The 20,739-nt window shown below is 37.9% G+C and overlaps 2 non-coding genes across 2 annotated transcripts; both read right to left on the reverse strand.

Moving 5' to 3' along the window:
* Nucleotides 1-5,505: 5,505 nt before the first annotated feature.
* Nucleotides 5,506-5,612, reverse strand: LOC141619400 (small nucleolar RNA R71). The gene has a single exon (XR_012531696.1). It is a non-coding gene; the product is annotated as a small nucleolar RNA R71 (small nucleolar RNA).
* Nucleotides 5,613-18,069: 12,457 nt separating this feature from the next.
* On the reverse strand, nucleotides 18,070-18,176 carry LOC141619202 (small nucleolar RNA R71). Its single transcript, XR_012531622.1, has one exon. It is a non-coding gene; the product is annotated as a small nucleolar RNA R71 (small nucleolar RNA).
* Between the last annotated feature and the right edge of the window lie 2,563 nt (nucleotides 18,177-20,739).

The following is a 20,739-nucleotide window of genomic DNA, read 5'->3' on the forward strand; positions in this document are numbered from 1 at the left end:
TTTTATCTTGCCATGATTTTTGTTTGCGTTTTTTAACAAGTAAGATTTGATATAGTACTCTAGATTATTATGCCTTGATTATTTCATGCCATGTCCTTATATGATTTTCTTATTTTGTTAGGTGTATATATTTTGAGATGTTCGGATAAAAATGGCCAGTTCCTAAATCCCCAAACCCCCGACTAAGTAATTTGTGTCATATTTTAGCGACTAATCCTTTTGGTTGAATACAAAATAGATAGACGAAAACTTTTAGCCTACTAGCTACTAAAGTGAGTTCGAGAACGAATGACAAAAATATAATCATTATTTTTTAATAATAATTTATCTTATTGGAATTCCATCGTTCTTCGTATTTACTCTCAATAGCTTTTTTGGTATGTATAAATGCTATAAGATCCTTTTCTATAGGTACGTTGTTAAAATTGTGACTTTCTTTTAGTGATAAATTTTTCAAGTGATGTTAGTAATGTGAGATGCAACAAATTAAAGAGGAATCATTGTAATATAAACAAACTACTAGCTTAAAGACTATCTACTCCGTAACACAAATTATAGATATGAGACTTTCCATTCGCGTTAACAAAAATCATTTGTTGGTGATAAATAAGATGCTTTTGTTCACAATAGGATTGTCTCAATTATTATAATACTAATATAAGAAATTTTTTATAATTAATTTTCGCATTAATTTCAACAATTTATTATAGGGAAGAAAAAAGATTTTGCGGAAGAAGGGGTAGATAAAAAAAATTATGATAACATAAATACAAAGTATAATAATGTTGAAGGAAAACAAAAAGGTCATCCCATTAAATAAAAGAAATAAAAGTTAAATAAATAGGATAGTTTAATAACACAGGAGAGGAAAATAAAAAGTTTGTTTTAATTAAATTTTTTTTTGTGTTAGCAACTAATATTTCTAAAAAACAAATTCTACTTATTTGTTAAATGTGTAATTTTTAAGTAGTACGATTTTTCAATAATTAAGCTTAACAATTATCAAAGAAAAATTATATATCATTTTCAATCAATGTTTTATCATAAGAAAGAAGTTAAAAAAGATTAGTATGAAAAATATTAATCGATTCACTAACATGTTTAATTATGAAAACTTTAATTAAAATGTCAATTTTAATTATAAAATATGAAACTTAGATGTGATCTGAGAGTCTTTGAATTTTTTAACTCATGAAATTTTAATGTACACAATTATTTAATATACATATAATGATATTCTGGTAAAGAATTTTAAATTAGGGTTATTATAATATTTATGTAAGAATTGTTTTGTAATTAATCTTCACATTAATTTTAATAATTTATTACATGGAAGAAAAAAGATTTTGTTAATGAAGGTGAAGATAAAAAATAAATTATGGTAACATAAATACAAAGTATAATAATATTAATGGGAAACAATAAGTCATCTTATTAAATAAAAGAAATAAATGTTAAATATAGTAGTTTAATAAGGGCATTAATGATGATTATTTATCACTGGAGCAAATAATATCACAATGCATGTAAATGATTTAAAACTCAATTTTCCAAAGTATTACTCCTTATATGGTTGTATCTCAATTTTACTGTTCATTTCCTCTAAAAATTTATCCAAAATTAATGCCTCTTTTTATATCTTTTGAATATCCAATAATATTGACTATATATTAACTTCCCTATCTCCATCATAAGAGCATTGTCTCAACTCTCTTTAGTTAAAATGATAAAGTAATACTCCCTCCATTTTTCTATTTTCACCTCATTTATCTATTATATGTGAGGTATATTTTAATGAAATAAGGTGAAAATAGAAAAATGGAGGGTGTATGAAAGTTTATGCTTAACACATACAAAAATATAACGAAAACTAAAATATGGTTCTAGGCTATCATCTTAATCTTAATTTTTCACAAGATGTCAAGATCGAGTACATTGTACACATAATATCAAACACTTAACATAAGCGGAAAAACATAAATAGTCCCGTGAATTCTCACGGGTAACAAAATTAGTTAATCAATTATGAATGTTAATTCTTAGATTAATCAAGTAATAATTCTAATTTATTAACTTTGTATCAAGTTAGGGAGATTAGATTAACTTATATTAATAAAATTAGGGTTTGAAAGAATTATTAACAAAATTACCTTTCTTAAAACTCTCCCACACTCAACCTCACCATCACTCATCATCATCATCATGTCTCCACCAACAACTTGCCTCAACTCACCATAAACTCAGTCCTCTACTAAGACCGTGTCATCCAATACACCATGCAACAAGCCCATTCAAACCACAAACACTTTCTCACCTCAATAAAACCCCAAACCTACTAATCCCGATCATAACCGGGTTGTATTAATCTCGAGGGAAAGCGTCGGAAGCTTAATAAGTGTAAGAAGAAGGATGTTGGTATTGAGGGTTCAATTTAAGAGACCGAAGTTGTGGTTAATCGAGATAGTTCTCAAAGAACCTTGTTCCAAGAATATATGCCGAATGCTACGATGACGGGTCTTGATAAGGTTCGATTTACCATGGAGGAGAGGACTCGGGTAAACTGTGTTATGCGATATGGTATTCATGGAGGACGGTCTTATTCCGAAAAGTTGTATGTAAAGGTTGAAGCTTTGCAAATGTTCAAAGATTTCTTGTGTGACACCCCCATATACCAAGGAGCCTTAACAAGACCTTCCCTAGCATATAAGGACATCACCATCTCGGTTGCCTGAGGAAAGTAATCATCAAAAGTCGATAAAAGAACAATTATAATTATATTATAAGTGATTAAACCAAAACTACTGATACAAACGATACATCTCATCAGTACTATGTAAACTACTTCTAACATGACTCGTGGAGACTCCTCCTGCCAGGACTCCAGCTACCATGTAAGACATCACCTGTTAAGTCCGACTGATCACCATAAGGGATCACGGCAGACACAACAGAGACAACAAGAAACAACCACGCAAGGTCAGTAACTGAGGAAACACAACAACAACCACATGCACTACACAAGTACACAAACATACATACACCACATCTCCGATCAATCACCATCACCGACTGTCCACTGGACCAGCCCTGCCAGTGGGGGACCACAGCCATTCCCACCTAAGCCCCGCTGATATGACCATTATTTGAGCATATTTAGTCCTCGAATTAGCCTTGTATGCTTTTTAGTGCATATTTAGGTCATTTATTGTCTTTAGTCCTTTGTTTTGCATATTCTTTGAGGTTTTGTTCCCTTGGTAGGAAAGGAGTGCAAACCTTGCATTTTCATGGGAAAATAGTGCTAAATTGATTGAATTAAATGACCAAACATCAAAGAGAAGACAAGACTAGAAGGCCTTTGTACATATTATAGTAGATGGGCAATGATGAGAAAAGATCTTTGCATCTCCGACGAAATCCCCGAGGATTGTATGAAGAAGAAGGAAGAAAAGAAGAAAGGAAGAAGCTGACTCAGAATCCGAGCGGATTGCCCTCTAGACGCCCGTCCAAGAACAGGAATCCGAGCGTCTTCTTCAGAGGGACGCTCCTCCAAAAGACCCACAATCCGCCCGTCCAGCCGTTGAATCCGCTCGTCCAACAGCCAGACAATCCGCTCGTCCCGTGCCTTTGACGCTCGGATTGTGTTACAGCTATTCCGTTTTCTTCTTGCTCTATGAAGGATGCGCATATCTCGTAAAGACTAGCAAAAAGGATACTCGCATATTTTTCTGAGAGGAGCGATTTCTCAAGGACTTAATCGTCATTTAAGCCCTTAGTAAACCCTAATTTGTGTACCTAATCCCCACTATAAATACCCCATTAGTCTAATTAGATTATCATGTTCTTCTTATCAATCTTTAGTGTAGTTTATATCAATCAAATATCTCTTTAATCTTGTAATCAACTATTAATCAAGTCTTAATACAAATCTCATTTCCTTAATCTCTCTTTTGTTCATCTTTCATTTTGGGTAATTGAAGATTATTTGGGTTATTATTGGGAGATTGACAACCTTCCAATCAAGCATCAAGTACTTCTATTATTCTTTCCTTTATTATTGGAATCATTAGTAGGTAACTCTCTTAATCCTTTTTTAATTATTGTTAATCATCTTCATTTATTCATCATGTTTTACTTTGTTGGTATGATTGACAACTTTGCTAGCATGTTCAACATGATAATGAGTGAGTAGTTTCCTTAACTAGGGTTAATGGGTAATTAGGGGAAATCAACATGGGGGATGATTCATGCTTAATTTAATATGTTTTCATAGTTTATTTGCTTGCTTGTTGTGATCTCAACTTATGCACATGTTATGTTTGATGAAATGTGAGCCTATGAATCCTTGCATTTTTTACCCATCACCTACCTTTTCAATGAGACTTGTAAGACATAAACCAACTCGAGGCTCATTAGACCATGCATATAGTTGAGTAGGGAAGATTAAGTCGACTTGTAGGTGTTGTACAATCTAATCGATTCGGCTTCGAGACCCAAACTTTCCTAGGATTGTAAGATATAAACCAACTCGATCCATCACAATAATAATTGCTTGCTTACAATTTGAGAATATGTTTGTATGATCAATTCCCATGAATCCCCTATGACCCCATGACATCCTAGTGCCTTTTATCAATTGTTTACACCCCTTTTTAATCATCTTGCTTGTTTACTTTCATTGTTTTTAGTTTAGTGATCTTCTATTCCAACCCCAAATTGTGACACCCCTAGACACCGCTACTTACAATTGAAAATCTCACTTCAATACCCGTCCCTTGGGATACGACCAAAAATGGCGCCGTTGCCGGGGACGGTGTTAACTTGATTTAAATTTTCTTAGATTGTTATTAGTTGTGTCTTTCTTTGCCTTGGGGAAGTAAAACTCCTCAAGATTTGTTCTAATTATTTTCGAGTTGTTTGATATTTTGCATGTCTAGAAGATCACAAGGTAACTTATTACCCTTTGATCACGAAATTGAAAGGACTTTGACAAACAATAGAAGACTTGCTAGAGGTACTTTGAGAGGTATTGGTGAGGTTGTAGATATTCAACCAGACACTATTGAGTTTGTCAACCCTTTTGCAAGAGAAGGTGAGGAGAACCCAACACAAAACCCAACACAAAATCAACCCACAATGCCTAAATTTTCATCACATTCTGTACCAACCGAGGAGAACCTACCCAATGGTACTCCCACACCACAACACTTAACCGGAAATTTCATTGCCAAATCCGCATTTATCCAATTAGTCGAAAGAACCCAATTTGGGGGGATGCCTAGTGAAGACCCTCACTCTCACATGGAGACTTTTTGTGACTATTGTGATGCGATTTCTCAAACCGGTGTAACTCAAGAACAAATTCGATGGATCTTATTTCCTTTTTCTCTAATTGGCACCGCAAAACAATGGTTGAAAGGCCTTGATAAGGCTACTCTCGGAATTGACTCTTGGAAGAAATTGGCTCTAGCTTTCTACAAAAAGTTCTACCCACCGGAAAAGACTAACATGCTAAGAGCTCAAATTACGGGCTTTAAGCAAAGAGATGAAGAATCTTTGTATGAATCTTGGGAGCGATTCAAGGGAATTTGTCGGTCATGTCTTCATCATGGACTTAGTGAGTGGTTCTTGGTACAACAATTTTGGAATGGTCTTTATGAAGACTCAAGAAACATTCTCAACATGGGATCAAATGGTATGTTCACCGAAGTTGACGACAATCAAACTTGGAACAAGATTGAGGAAATGGCGGTCCATAATTCACAATATAGTAGACCTCGCAAGGCTACTAGAGGAGGAAAGCATGAAGTGGACTCAATTGGGTGCTCAACTTAGTGCTCACATTGATACCATCAATTTGAAGTTCGAAAAAGCTATGGCTAGACTTGAAGAAGCCTCAAAATCACCAAAGCATCATGTTAATGCCATGACGGCATCTTCATCAATCCCAAGTGGGATATGTGAGAATTGTGGAACTTTGGGACATGACCAAAGTGAATGTAGGGGAACAAATGAACAAGTGAATGCTTTTCAAGCATACAAGAGTGGTACCCCTTATTCAAATTATTATAATGAAAACACCAAATTCCACCCAAATCTCTCATACAAAAGCCAAAATGTTCAAAACCCTCAACCAACATACACCCCACCTCCCATGAGAAACCAAAATCAAAGACCCTTTTACAACCAAAACCAAGGTTACCAAAATCAAACTCCATATAATCAACAAAATGACCAAGGTTTAGATGTCCAAAAAGCGGTCCTCCAAATGCAAAAGAATCAACAAGAGTTTTTCAATCAAATGCAAAAAGATAGTCAAGCAAAGGAAATCACCATCAACAACATCCTAGCCCACACCAAAATGTTGGAAACCCAATTGACTCAACTAGCATCTTCAAGTTCTCAAAGACAAAAGAGGCAATTACCACCTCAAAGTAATCCCCCGAGACATGAAACGGTTAGTGCCATTCACTTGAGGAATGGTACGAGATATGAAGCACCGAAGAAGCAAGTTGAGGATGAGGTTGTGGAAGTTAGTGACAAAGAAGAAGTTGTGCAAAACTCCAAGGATGGAGAACCATCAAAAGAAGAATTTTCAAAGAAAAGTGAAAACAAGGCCAAGGAGAAGGAACCCATTGTGATTAGACTTCCTTTTTCAAGTCGTCAAGCTAAGTCAAATTTTGATGACCAACTTGGAAAATTTATGGAAATTGTGAAGAATTTGGAAGTCTCGATTCCTTTCACGGAATTAATCAATCACGTGCCGGCCTATGCAAAGTACATGAAGGACATCCTTACGAAAAAGAAGTCGATCCGGAAGCTTGAAACTATCGCCTTCACTAAGGTGAGTAGTGCATTTTTTTAAGGGAGTTCACCTCCGAAACTTAAAGATCCGGGAAGCTTCTCAATACCGTGTACCATTTGCGACACAACGATCAACAAAGCCTTATGTGATCTAGGGGCTAGTGTGAGTGTTATGCCGTATTCGGTGAGTAAAAGGTTAGGGATGGGAGAGCTTAAATGTACCAATATCACACTCCAAATGGCCGATAGATCAACGAAGACACCATTAGGGATATTGGAAGATGTTCCCGTAAGAGTTGGGAAATTTTTCATCCTGGTGGACTTTGTCATTGTTGACATGGAAGAAGACTCCAATATTCCAATCATTCTAGGTAGACCATTCTTGCACACCGCGGGTGCGGTGATAGATGTGAAGCATGGAGAGCTCACTCTAGAGGTAGGAGATGACAGCATAACTTTCAATCTTGACAAGACCATGAGAACTCCCCGTTTGCATGAACCATGTTTTATGGTTGATCATTATAGCCGGAAGGATGATAGGAAAAAGTCGGAATTGCAATGGAAAAATAAAGTTGATGATGCTCCATCAAAAGAGCAAGAGAATAGCAACAAAGAGAGCTTGAAAAGCTCACCCATGACAAGTGAAGAGGATGGCCTTGTTGGCTAAAACAAGAAAGGAGAAGAGTTGTCTCTATCAACTCAAGAGATTTTAAATGATCAAGTAGACAAAGTTTGCGGTCTTTGGGACGATGAGTTTGAAGGGATTTTCAATCTCTATATTGGTAATGCTATCGATCAAGACCAACATGAAGGACAACAAGTGCAAAGATCTATTGATGATCTTTATCATGATAATGAACAAGCTTTTGACTACTTCTTTAAGGTGTTGAGTAACATCAACAACTCCTTAGCCATGCCCCCATGACATCTCTCTAAGGATGAGAGTTTGGTGGAGTCCTCTCTAAACCACCATTTGTAAATATTTCTAATTCCCTAACTTACATTTTAATTCTTACATTGCATTTTTGTCATTTTTGGATTTTTGTGCATTGATCAAGATATTCATCATTTTTGAGAGAAGTGAGGGAGGGACTAATGACTTTATTGATGTGTAGTACTTTGACTTAGTGTGGGGATAGCAATTGCCTAGGCTATTCATGCCTTTGTAGTGCCCCTACAATGAAGAACACGGGATTTGAAGAATGAAAATGACACGGGTTATGCAAAAGCAGGGATGGACCTGAATCCGGGTAGACCAGGTGGAATCCGAGCGGCTTCTGGGTAATCCGCTCGTCTTATAGGAATCCGAGCATCTTTGGATGAATCCGTTCGTCTTTTTTAGCTGCAAAAATGAAAAATACTGGCCGCTCGTCTTTGTAGAAAGACGCTCGTCTTTTTCCCAGTGCAGATTAAGAAAAGTTCCTGTAAGAGAATCCGCTCGTCTTTGAGGAAAGCCGCTCGTCCCACATTCAGAATCCGCTCGTCTTCCTTGAAAGACGCTTGTCTTTAGGCGAGTTTTCCTGAAGCCAATTTGAGCAGAACCCGAGCGTCCCGACGGGAATCCGCTCGTCTTTCCCCTGCTATTTTGAATTTTTCGAGTGTTTTAATACACCTTCCCACATTCATTTCATTCATTCAAACATTCAAACACTACCCATAAACCCCAAAACCCCAAAACCCTCATCCTCTCCATCACCAAAAACAAGATTTCCTCAACCAAATTCAACAAAATCAAATTCAAACTTCCTTACAACAACAATTAATCACTCTTTTTGCAACAATAATCAATCAAAGCACCAAAATCTTCAACCTTTGAGTCGATTTTTGAAATACAAATACAAATCCTTTCATCTTAAATCGATTTGGGTATAATTAGAAATTAAAGATTTTTAATCTTTTCTTGGTGTAATCAACAATGGCAAGAACAAAAGGAGCAACAAAGGCACTCAAGGTAAAGACACTTTCGAAAAGGCAACAAAGCCTTCAAGCAAGGAAAGCTTCAATGGCTATGGTGGTTTCTAATGCAAACTTGGAAGTTGAACAACAACAAGATCCTCCGTTGGAAGCAACAACATCAACAACTCCGGAAATCGCTCAATTATCCAATTATTCGGAGGTAATTTTCATTTCCAACTCCCATAGGGATACATTTGCCAAGTATGCTAAGAAAGCCATTTTGCCCACCAAATTCATTTCTGAAGACGCCTTGAACAAATTGGGTATCCTTGAACAAACTGATGTGACCATAATTAGAGCATATTTAGTCCCCGAATTAGCCTTGTTCCCATGCTTTTTAGTGCATATTTGGGTCATTTATTGTCTTTAGTCATTTGTTTTGCATATTCTTTGAGGTTTTGTTTCCTTGGTAGGAAAGGAGTGCAAGCCTTGCATTTTCATGGCAAAATAGAGCTAAATTGATTGAATTCAATGACCAAGCATCAAAGAGAAGACAAGATTAGAAGGCCTTTGTACATATTGTAGTAGATGGGCAATGATGAGAAAATATCCTTGCATCTCCGACGAAATCCTCGAGGATTGTATGAAGAAGAAGGAAGAAAAGAAGAAAGGAAGAAGCTGACTCAGAATCCGAGCGAATTGCCCTCTGGACGCCCGTCCAAGACCAGGAATCCGAGCGTCTTCTTCAGAGGGACGCTCGTCCAAAAGACCCACAATCTGCCCGTCCAGCCATTGAATCCGCTCGTCCAACAGCCAGACAATCCGCTCGTCTCGTGCCTTGGACGCTCGGATTGTGTTACAGCTATTCCGTTTTCTTCTTGCTCTATGAAGGATGCGCATATCTCGGAAAGACTAGCAAAAAGGAGACTCGCATATTTTTCTGAGAGTAGCGATTCCTCAAGGACTTAATCGTCATTTAAGCCCTTAGTAAACCCTAATTTGTGTACCTAATCCCCACTATAAATACCCCATTAGTCTAATTAGATTATCATGTTCTTCTTATCAATCTTTAGTGTAGTTTATATCAATCAAATCTCTCTTTAATCTTGTAATCAACTTTTAATCAAGTCTTAATACAAATCTCATTTCCTTAATCTCTCTTTTGTTCATCTTTCATTTTGGGTAATTGAAGATTATTTGGGTTATTATTGGGAGATTGACAACCTTCCAATCAAGCATCAAGTACTTCTATTATTCTTTCCTTTATTATTGGAATCATTAATAGGTAATTCTCTTAATCTCTTTTTAATTATTGTTAATCATCTTCATTTATTCATCATGTTTTACTTTGTTGGTATGATTGACAACCTTGCTAGCATGTTCAACATGATAATGAGTGAGTAGTTTCCTTAACTAGGGTTAATGGTTAATTAGGGGAAACCAGCATGGGGGATGATTCATGCTTAATTTAATATGTTTACATAGTTTATTTGCTTACTTGTTGTGATCTCAACTTATGCACATGTTATGTTTGATGAAATGCGAGCCTATGAATCCTTGCATTTTTTACCCATCACCTACCTTTTCAATGAGACTTGTAAGACATAAACCAACTCGAGTCTCATTAGACCATGCATATAGTTGAGTAGAGAAGATTAAGTCGACTTGTAGGTGTTGTACAATCTAATCGATTCAGCTCCGGGACCCAAACTTTCCTAGGATTACAAGATATAAACCAACTCGATCCATCACAACAATAATTGCTTGCTTATAATTTGAGAATATGTTTGTATGATCAATTCCAATGAATCCCCTATGACTCCATGACACCCTAGTGCCTTTTATCAATTGTTTACACCCCTTTTTAATCATTGATACGTGCATTTTATATAGTCTTATTAGCCTATTTTATGCACGTATTTCTATGCTTTTATCGTGGTTTTATGCTACGAAATGCCCCGAATATGCTACTTTGGTTTGTTTTGTCTTATTTGCAGGAATGAACCCAAAAGTAGTGAAATCAAGCCTTTTACCATCCTTTTAGCATGCATTTGGAGGAAGAGTGAATTTGGAGCGGGAATGAAGCTATTTTGAGATGCGCATTGGAGTAAGGAAGTTAGGCGAGCCAAGAGAGTGCTTCAATTTGATAGTTCCTGATTGTAAGAGCCATATCTCGAGTTCTACAACAGATATTCAGGTGATTCCAATTGGAGATGAAAGTTTGTCCTTTTATCTTTCCAATGCCACCGGAATCACCCTGTTTGACCAAGTAACGAAGAAATGTCAGCCGTTTGAAGTTCAGTGCGCGAAGCAGGAATTACGCGCTGAGAAGTGCTCGATCGAGAACTATTTCTATTCGATCGAGAGCCCATTTGCTCGATCGAGAGCTACTTCTTCTCGATCGAGTGATTAAAGGGAAAGAAGTCTTCGATCGAGAGGAATTGTTGTCGATCGAGAGGAATGCTAAGGAATAATACTCGATCGAGAGCCTTAAGTGCTCGATCGAGCAACAATCTTTGACGTGCTTGGACTTTTTAGTTAATTTCCGTCAATTAGGTTTAGCTAATCCTATTTTCTTATAAATAGGAAGTCAGTATGTCATTGTAAACTCTCTCACACACTTTATTTCTTCCTCTCTTCTTCCCCGGCTCTCTTATCATTTTTCTCATATACTGTTACTTTTGTTCTACTTTGTTTTCCGGATTATATATATCAGTAATTTCTTCTCTCCTTTCTCTCTTTTTATTTAATGTTTATTATTCCCTCTCCCTCTTTATTTATTGTTCTTATTTACTCCATGTCTAGCTAATTTCCTTAGTATGTTAGGATTAGGGAAGCCGTGGTAGCAATGTTTTAACTGACTTATATAGATTAGTCTTGCGATAGGAATTGTATTAGGCAATTTAATTGTTATCCGGTCGAATGAATGCATGCAGGAGACCATAAATTTAGTTAACCCCGACCTAGATCGAAAGATTGGAAGGGAAGGCTTGCTTAGTTACAATAGGGTATTGCAGTGAGGGCGAAAGTTAAGCTGTTTACGCTCTAGGGCGGTTTAAGGACCGAAAGGTGACGACCATAGCTCTTCTTATCAATAGTCTAATCGCCTTAGTATTCCCGATAGTATAAGATCTGATAGCTGCCACGGTAGACCGACTCCTAGCATACTTCCTTTCTCTTATTTTTAATTTCCTTTATTCCCTTCTCTTGCCTTTAGTTTCAGTAGTTTAGTTAGTTCACAATCAATTCAAAACCCCCAATTGTGACATTTAGACAGATAAATAGACAAATAGATAGTACACCGCCTCCCTGTGGAGATCGACCCTACTTACCGCTGACTTCTGTTAGTAGTAACTTAGGTATTTATTTTTGGTACAGAACGACCGTATCAAATTTTGGCGCCGTTGCCGGGGAGGCAATCTATTTATTTATTTGTTTAAATTTTATCTGTTTTTAGGCTCAGGGGATTTTTCCCTTGAGGCCGTTCTGATCTTTTTCCTTGAGTGCTGTTTTGATAGGCCTTACAGGTACTACCTAGACAGTTCTAGGTGAAAGACAGTCAAAGGGAAGGCTTGAGTACCTTTGACCCATCACCGATGTCCCATTATATGGAACAGCCGGTGATCTGCTGCGGGAGATGTGGTCTGCCGAGCACAAATGCTTTGTAGTTGTGCCGCCACATCCACCCTATCAATGGCCACCGCAACAAGACCCTCCTGATATACAAGAAGAAGAAATTGCATGAGCTGAAATCTTATTTGGAGACACTTGCATCTCAAGTGCAAGCTCAGCAAGATTTTAATAGACAATTCCACGCTCAATTCCTTGAGCTCGAGTCTGTAGTTGCTCAGATAGCAGCTGAGATGGAGCTAGAAGAGATCGCGGAGTGGACATATTCAGTGGTGACGCTTGTATCACAAATGCAAGAGAGAAGTAAAAATATGGACGCTCGATTCCGTGAGCTCGAGTCTGTAGTTGCTCAGTTAGCAGCTGAGATGCAAGAAGAAGAGGTATACCTTGCTGAGAGCGGTTTCTCCCCTGAGAAAACCGTGTTGCCCAATGCTGAGGATGACCTCTATGACTCGGATGACGAGTTCCTATCATATTTCACTGTCCCACGCGAAGATTTCAGCCCTGTACAGGAGGAATCACTCGATCGAGTGACTAATACTAGTCGATCGAGTGATTTTCTAGGAGCTTATTTCGATCGAGAGAAATTGCTGCTCGATCGAGTGGAATTCAGGAGGAAGTTGGTCGATCGAGTGACTATCCTACTCGATCGACTGACTTGGCCATTGGGAGCATTGATGCGTTACTTGGGGTCGTTTTAGACGATAATTTTGATGATAATAACGGATACGGTGAGTCCCCCTTATTCAAAGCCGAGCTGGATGCGCTTGAGGCTGAGATTTACGGGACGAATTCCACTGAGGGCGACGAAAGGACAATTTGAGTCGGTATTTGCTCCTAGCACGGATGAGGTATTACATTCCTTTGTCAGTGATTCCGTCGTTGAGAGCAACCAACCTGAGGTAGTAAATGGTAATTTTATTATTGTTTGTATACTGCCTCGTCTGATTCATGCTTTTCCTTTTAATGTTTTACCCCCTCCCATGTGGACGAATAAATCAGCAATTATTCACCATCCTTGTCGTCTCAATTTTGTCAATCTGAATAAATACCCTACTTTATTGACAATTGCTCCCGCGCTCCTATATTTCGTGGATAAATTTAGGAGCGCCCATAGGAAATTTGTTAGACTTAAACGGTTGTTTAATTTTATTTCCTATTCAGCTATTCCACTTTGGTGCTACTTATGCTGTTGTGTAGCACATGCGCAGCTATTTGACAGGTTGCTGCGCGCTTTGAGCTGTTTTGATTGTGATTAATTAGAGAGGCTCGAAGAAAAAGAAGGTCGAGTGGGACTGATGAAGCTAGCGCTACCCGGGAGGCAACCCGGAGATTTTATTTTGCATTTTATTTAATTTCAGTTGTAATAAATGGTTTTATACCATAAACTTTCTCAGTATGCTTGTCTTGTTAGTCTGCGGGCTGTTTTTATTGCGTTTTTGCAGGTATGCACTGGGGATTACTCGATCGAGTACTTTTTGTACTCGATCAAGAACTTTTGCTGCTATATTCACTCGATCGAGTGAAATTTTTACTCGATCAATCATCTGCAGAAGAGAGAACCACTCGATCGACCACTATTCCAGTCGATCGAGCAGTTTTTGGATGCCCTTTCACGTTTTTGACTTGGATTAGCTTCCTGAGACGGTTTTTCGGGCCTTTAGCAACCTCCCATGTTCATGGTCGGTTTGGGTAGGTCCCCTTATTCGCGCATTTTGTGAGTTTTCCGTATTTACTCTCTTTCTCCTCTAGTTTGCATTTCCTTTCCATGTTTTGGTACAATGGGGGCATTGTACGGTTTGGTTTGGGGAGGTTATGCATTCATATCTGTGTCTGCATATTGTTTTTATTGCATTTCAGTTATCACATTTAACTTATGTTTGCATTGTTGTTTATTTTCGTTAAAATTCAAAAAATTCAATAAAAATTGAATTTTTGTTAAAAATTCAAAAATTTTCACGTTTATTTTAGCATATAGGTTGAGTCGGAACGGTCGATTTCGATGACGAAATTGCACTACTTTTGTCTTTTTGCTTAAGCCTTGCATTGAACTGTTATCTTTTAGCTTTGTCTGATTGCATAATCTACGAGTTAATGTTTAATTTAGCTGAACGAATAGACTTGACCTGATATTTTGGCAACCTACTTATAATTTCTAAGATTTAGAGCCGTATAAACTGGTGTCATTTATGACCAGTTTCATGTAGGATTGTGAGTAGTTACTCCTTGCATATCATGTATCATCAATTTGCACATATATGAAATTCAATTGCTTTTTGCCGTCATACATTCGGGTTAGTGGTTGGTGTCACATGCAGGGAGGTGCTTACATTTCCCTTTTCTTTCATTTTTACCCATAAACTCCACATTAGCCAAATTTGCCTGTTGACCTTTAGCTACATTCCAAATTTAGCCTGCCTTGTCAAGCTAGTTTAGATTGTTCTGCGGTATATTGTCTATTGTATCAAATGTTGGCGCGTATTCTGTTGATTCGGAGTTGGTAATTTATGAAGAAAAGGAGGATGATGAAAAAACGTGAAAAGAAAAAAAAGAAAACGAAAAAAAAGGAAGTCAGAAAAAAAAAAGAAAAAAAAAAAAAAAAACCGAAAAGAAAAAATAATAGAAAAGAAAAAAAAAAAGATTTTGTTTGAGACGGTTTGACTCCTATGTTCTATCTTTTATCATTTGAGGAGTATGTTTGGTTCGGTTTGGTGAGTTTTGTGCCAAATGAAGGGCATGTGCTTAAATTCATAATTGAGTTGGAAATGGATATGTTTCATATGGTTCTGTTTAGGTACTAGCTTGATCACCTATACCTCCACATTCCCATAAATGTTGTGCCTTTTCTTACCCATTGCCTCACTCTACCATATCTTTGTAAGCCCTCGGCTGTGACAGGACCTTGTTTGGTTGGAATGTATGTACGGTAGCTAGAATTGTCTATCATATTAGTTGCATGCATGTTTATGTGGGTCGTAGTCTAGGTGAGCGACTATTTTTCTTTCTCTCTTACATATATATGTTCACCCTTTGCTTCATGAGAGAAGAGTGACCCGTGAGAGTCCGATTTTAAGGGTCTTGCAAGGTCGACGGTTCAGCTTTATTATAGACATCTTACAACTCGTTTGCATTTGACTATTTGCTATAGGTGTTAGTTTGCTTGCATTAAATTGGTTTAAGTGGGCATTTGTGGCTAGCTCTGAGTTATCTTTTTCCATTCCTTTAGTTGCATTTTAGTTTACTCGGGGACGAGTAAAGGTTTGGTTTGGGGAGATTTGATACGTGCATTTTATATAGTCTTATTAGCCTATTTTATGCACGTATTTCTATGCTTTTATCGTGGTTTTATGCTACGAAATGCCCCGAATATGCTACTTTGGTTTGTTTTGTCTTATTTGCAGGAATGAACCCAAAAGTAGTGAAATCAATCCTTTTACCATCCTTTTAGCATGCATTTGGAGGAAGAGTGAATTTGGAGCGGGAATGAAGCTATTTTGAGATGCGCATTGGAGTAAGGAAGTTAGGCGAGCCAAGAGAGTGCTTTAATTTGCTAGTTCCTGCTTGTAAGAGCCATATCTCGAGTTCTACAACAGATATTCAGGTGATTCAAATTGGAGATAAAAGTTTGTCCTTTTAGCTTTCCAATGCCACCGGAATCACCCTGTTTGACCAAGTAACGAAGAAATGGCAGCCGTTTGAAGTTCAGTGCGCGAAGCAGGAATTACGCGCTGAGAAGTGCTCGATCGAGAACTATTTCTATTCGATCGAGAGCTACTTCTTCTCGATCGAGTGATTAAAGGGAAAGAAGTCTTCGATCGAGAGGAATTGTTCTCGATCGAGAGGAATGCTAAGGAATAATACTCGATCGAGAGCCTTAAGTGCTCGATCGAGCAACAATCTTTGACGGGCTTGGACTTTTTAGTTAATTTCCGTCAATTAGGTTTAGCTAATCCTATTTTCTTATAAATAGGAAGTCAGTATGTCATTGTAAACTCTCTCACACACTTTATTTCTTCCTCTCTTCTTCCCCGGCTCTCTTATCATTTTTCTCATATACTGTTACTTTTGTTCTACTTTGTTTTCCGGATTATATATATCAGTAATTTCTTCTCTCCTTTCTCTCTTTTTATTTAATGTTTATTATTCCCTCTCCCTCTTTATTTATTGTTCTTATTTACTCCATGTCTAGCTAATTTCCTTAGTATGTTAGGATTAGGGAAGCCGTGGTAGCAATGTTTTAACTGACTTATATAGATTAGTCTTGCGATAGGAATTGTATTAGGCAATTTAATTGTTATCCGGTCGAATGAATGCATGCAGGAGACCATAAATTTAGTTAACCCCGACCTAGATCGAAAGATTGGAAGGGAAGGCTTGCTTAGTTACAATAGGGTATTGCAGTGAGGGCGAAAGTTAAGCTGTTTACGCTCTAGGGCGGTTTAAGGACCGAAAGGTGACGACCATAGCTCTTCTTATCAATAGTCTAATCGCCTTAGTATTCTCGATAGTATAAGATCTGATAGCTGCCACGGTAGACCGACTCCTAGCATACTTCCTTTCTCTTATTTTTAATTTCCTTTATTCCCTTCTCTTGCCTTTAGTTTCAGTAGTTTAGTTAGTTCACAATCAATTCAAAACCCCCAATTGTGACATTTAGACAGATAAATAGACAAATAGATAGTACAACGCCTCCCTGTGGAGATCGACCCTACTTACCGCTGACTTCTGTTAGTAGTAACTTAGGTATTTATTTTTGGTACAGAACGACCGTATCAATCATCTTGCTTGTTTACTTTCATTGCTTTTAGTTTAGTGATCTTCTATTCCAACCCCAAATTGTGAGACCCCTAGACACCGCTACTTACAATTGAAAATCTCACTTCGATACCCGTCCCTTGGGATCCGACCTTTACTTGCCTCTTTAATAATAGTAGAGTTGTTTGTAGAGTTATAAATATTGTTTTGGTCTAGGTGCTCCTAACGACAAGTACCGAAAACTATACCTCTCAAGTGAGTACGACCAAAAATGGCGCCGTTGCCGGGGACGGTGTTAACTTGATTTAGATTTTCTTAGATTGTTATTAGTTGTGTCTTTCTTTGCCTTGGGGAAGTAAAACTCCTCAAGGTTTGTTCTAATTATTTTAGAGTTGTTTGATATTTTGCATGTCTAGAAGATCACAAGGTAACTTGTTACCCATTGATCACGAAATTGAAAGGACTTTAACAAACAATAGAAGACTTGCTAGAGGTACTTTGAGAGGTATTGGTGAGGTTGTAGATATTCAACCAAACACTATTGAGTTCGTCAACCCTTTTGCAAGAGAAGGTGAGGAGAACCCAACACAAAACCCAACACAAAATCAACCCACAATGCCTAAATTTTCATCACATTCCGTACCAACCGAGGAGAACCTACACAATGGTACTCCCACACCACAACACTTAACCGGAAATTTCATTGCCAAATCCGCATTTATCTAATTATTCGAAAGAAGCCAATTTGGGGGGATGCCTAGTGAAGACCCTCACTCTCACATGGAGACTTTTTGTGACTATTGTGATGCGATTTCTCAAACCGGTGTAACTCAAGACCAAATTCGATGGGTCTTATTTCCTTTTTTTCTAATTGGCACCGCAAAACAATGGTTGAAAGGCCTTGATAAGGCTACTCTCGGAATTGACTCTTGGAAGAAATTGGCTCTAGCTTTCTACAAAAAGTTCTACCCACCGGAAAAGACTAACATGCTAAGAGCTCAAATTGCGGGCTTTAAGCAAAGAGATGAACAATCTTTGTATGAAGCTTGGGAGCGATTCAAGGGAATTTGTCGGTCATGTCCTCATCATGGACTTAGCGAGTGGTTCTTGGTACAACAATTTTGGAATGGTCTTTATGAAGACTCAAGAAACATTCTCCACATGGGATCAAATGGTATGTTCACCGAAGTTGACGACAATCAAACTTGGAACAAGATTGAGGAAATGGCGGTCCATAATTCACAATATAGTAGACCTCGCAAGGCTACTAGAGGAGGAAAGCATGAAGTGGACTATATTACTCAATTGGGTGCTCAACTTAGTGCTCACATTGATACCATCAATTTGAAGTTTGAAAAAGCTATGGCTAGACTTGAAGAAGCCTCAAAATCACCAAAGCATCATGTTAATGCCATGACGGCATCTTCATCAATACCAAGTGGTATATGTGAGAATTGTGGAACTTTGGAACATGACCAAAGTGAATGTAGGGGAACAAATGAACAAGTGAATGTTTTTCAAGTATACAAGAGTGGTACCCCTTATTCAAATTATTACAATGAAAACACTAAATTCCACCCAAATCTCTCATACAAAAGCCAAAATGTTCAAAACCCTCAACCAACATACACCCCACCTCCCATGAGAAACCAAAATCAAAGACCCTTTTACAACCAAAACCAAGGTTACCAAAATCAAACTCCATATAATCAACAAAATGACTAAGGTTTTGATGTCCAAAAAGCGGTCTTCCATATGCAAAAGAATCAACAAGAGTTTTTCACTCAAATGCAAAAGGATAGTCAAGCAAAGGAAATCACCATCAACAACATCCTAGCCCACACCAAAATGTTGGAAACCCAATTGACTCAATTAGCATCTTCAAGTTCTCAAAGACAAAAGGGGCAATTACCACCTCAAAGTAATCTCCCGAGACGTGAAACGGTTAGTGCCATTCACTTGAGGATTGGTACGAGATATGAAGCACCGAAGAAGCAAGTTGAGGATGAGGTTGTGGAAGCTAGTGACAAAGAAGAAGTTGTGCAAAACTCCAAGGATGGAGAACCATCAAAAGAAGAATTTTCAAAGAAAAGTGAAGACAAGGCCAAGGAGAAGGAACCCATTGTGATTAGACTTCCTTTTCCAAGACGTCAAGCTAAGCCCAAATTTGATGACCAACTTGGAAAATTTATGGAAATTGTGAAGAATTTGGAAGTCTCGATTCCTTTCACGGAATTAATCAATCACGTACCGGCCTATGCAAAGTATATGAAGGACATCCTTATGAAAAAGAAGTCGATCCGGAAGCTTGAAACTATCGCCTTCACTAAAGTGAGTAGTGCAATCCTTCAAGGGAGTTCACTTCCGAAACTTAAAGATCCGGGAAGCTTCTCAATATCGTGTACCATTGGCGACACAACAACCAACAAAGCCCTATGTGATCTAGGGGCTAGTGTGAGTGTTATGCCGTATTCGATGAGTAAAAGGTTAGAGATAGGAGAGCTTAAATGTACCAATATCACACTCCAAATGGCCGATAGATCAACGAAGACACCATTAGCGATATGGGAAGATATTCCCGTAAGATTTGGGAAATTTTTCATCCTGGTGGACTTTGTCATTGTTGACATGGAAGAAGACTCAAATATTCCAATCATTCTAGGTAGACCTTTCTTGCACACCGCGGGTGCGGTGATAGATGTGAAGCATGGAGAGCTCACTCTAGAGGTAGGAGATAAGAGCATAAATTTTAATCTTGACAAGACCATGAGAGCTCCCCGTTTGCATGAACCATGTTTTATGGTTGATCATTATAGCCGGAAGGATGATAGGAAGAAGTCGGAATTGCAATGGAAAAAGAAATTTGATGATGCTCCATCAAAAGAGCAAGAGAATAACGACAAAGAGAGCTTGAAAAGCTCACCCATGACAAGTGAAGAGGATGGCCTTGTTGGACAAAACAAGAAAGGAGGAGAGTTGTCTCTATCAACTCAAGAGATTTTTAATGATCAAGTAGACGAAGTTTGCGGTCTTTGGGACGATGAGTTTGAAGGGATTTTCAATCCCTATATTGGTAATGCTATCGATCAAGACCAACGTGAAGGACAACAAGTGCAAAGATCTATTAAGGATCTTTATCATGATAACGAACAAACTTTTGACTACTTCTTCAAGGTGTTGAGTAACATCAACAACACCTTGGCCATGCCCCCATGACATCTCTCTAAGGATGAGAGTTTGGTGGAGTCCTCTCCAAACCACCATTTGTAAATATTTCTAACTCCCTAACTTGCATTTTAATTCTTACATTGCATTTTTGTCATTTTTGGATTTTTGTGCATTGATCAAGATATTCATCATTTTTGAGAGAAGTGAGGTAGGGACTAATGACTTTATTGATGTGTAATGCTTTGACTTAGTGTGGGGATAGCAATTGCCTAGGCTATTCATGCCTTTGTAGTCCCCCTACAATGAAGAACACGGGATTTGAAGAATGAAAATGACACGGGTTATGCAAGTGCACGGATGGACCTGAATCCGGGTAGACCAGGTGGAATTCGAGCGACTTCTAGATAATCCGCTCGTCTTATAGGAATACGAGCATCTTTGGATGAATCCGTTCGTCCTTTTTAGCTGCAAAAATGAAAAATTTTGGTC

The sequence above is a fragment of the Silene latifolia genome, chromosome 1 (assembly GCF_048544455.1).
Source record: "Silene latifolia isolate original U9 population chromosome 1, ASM4854445v1, whole genome shotgun sequence".
NCBI lineage: Eukaryota > Viridiplantae > Streptophyta > Magnoliopsida > Caryophyllales > Caryophyllaceae > Silene > Silene latifolia.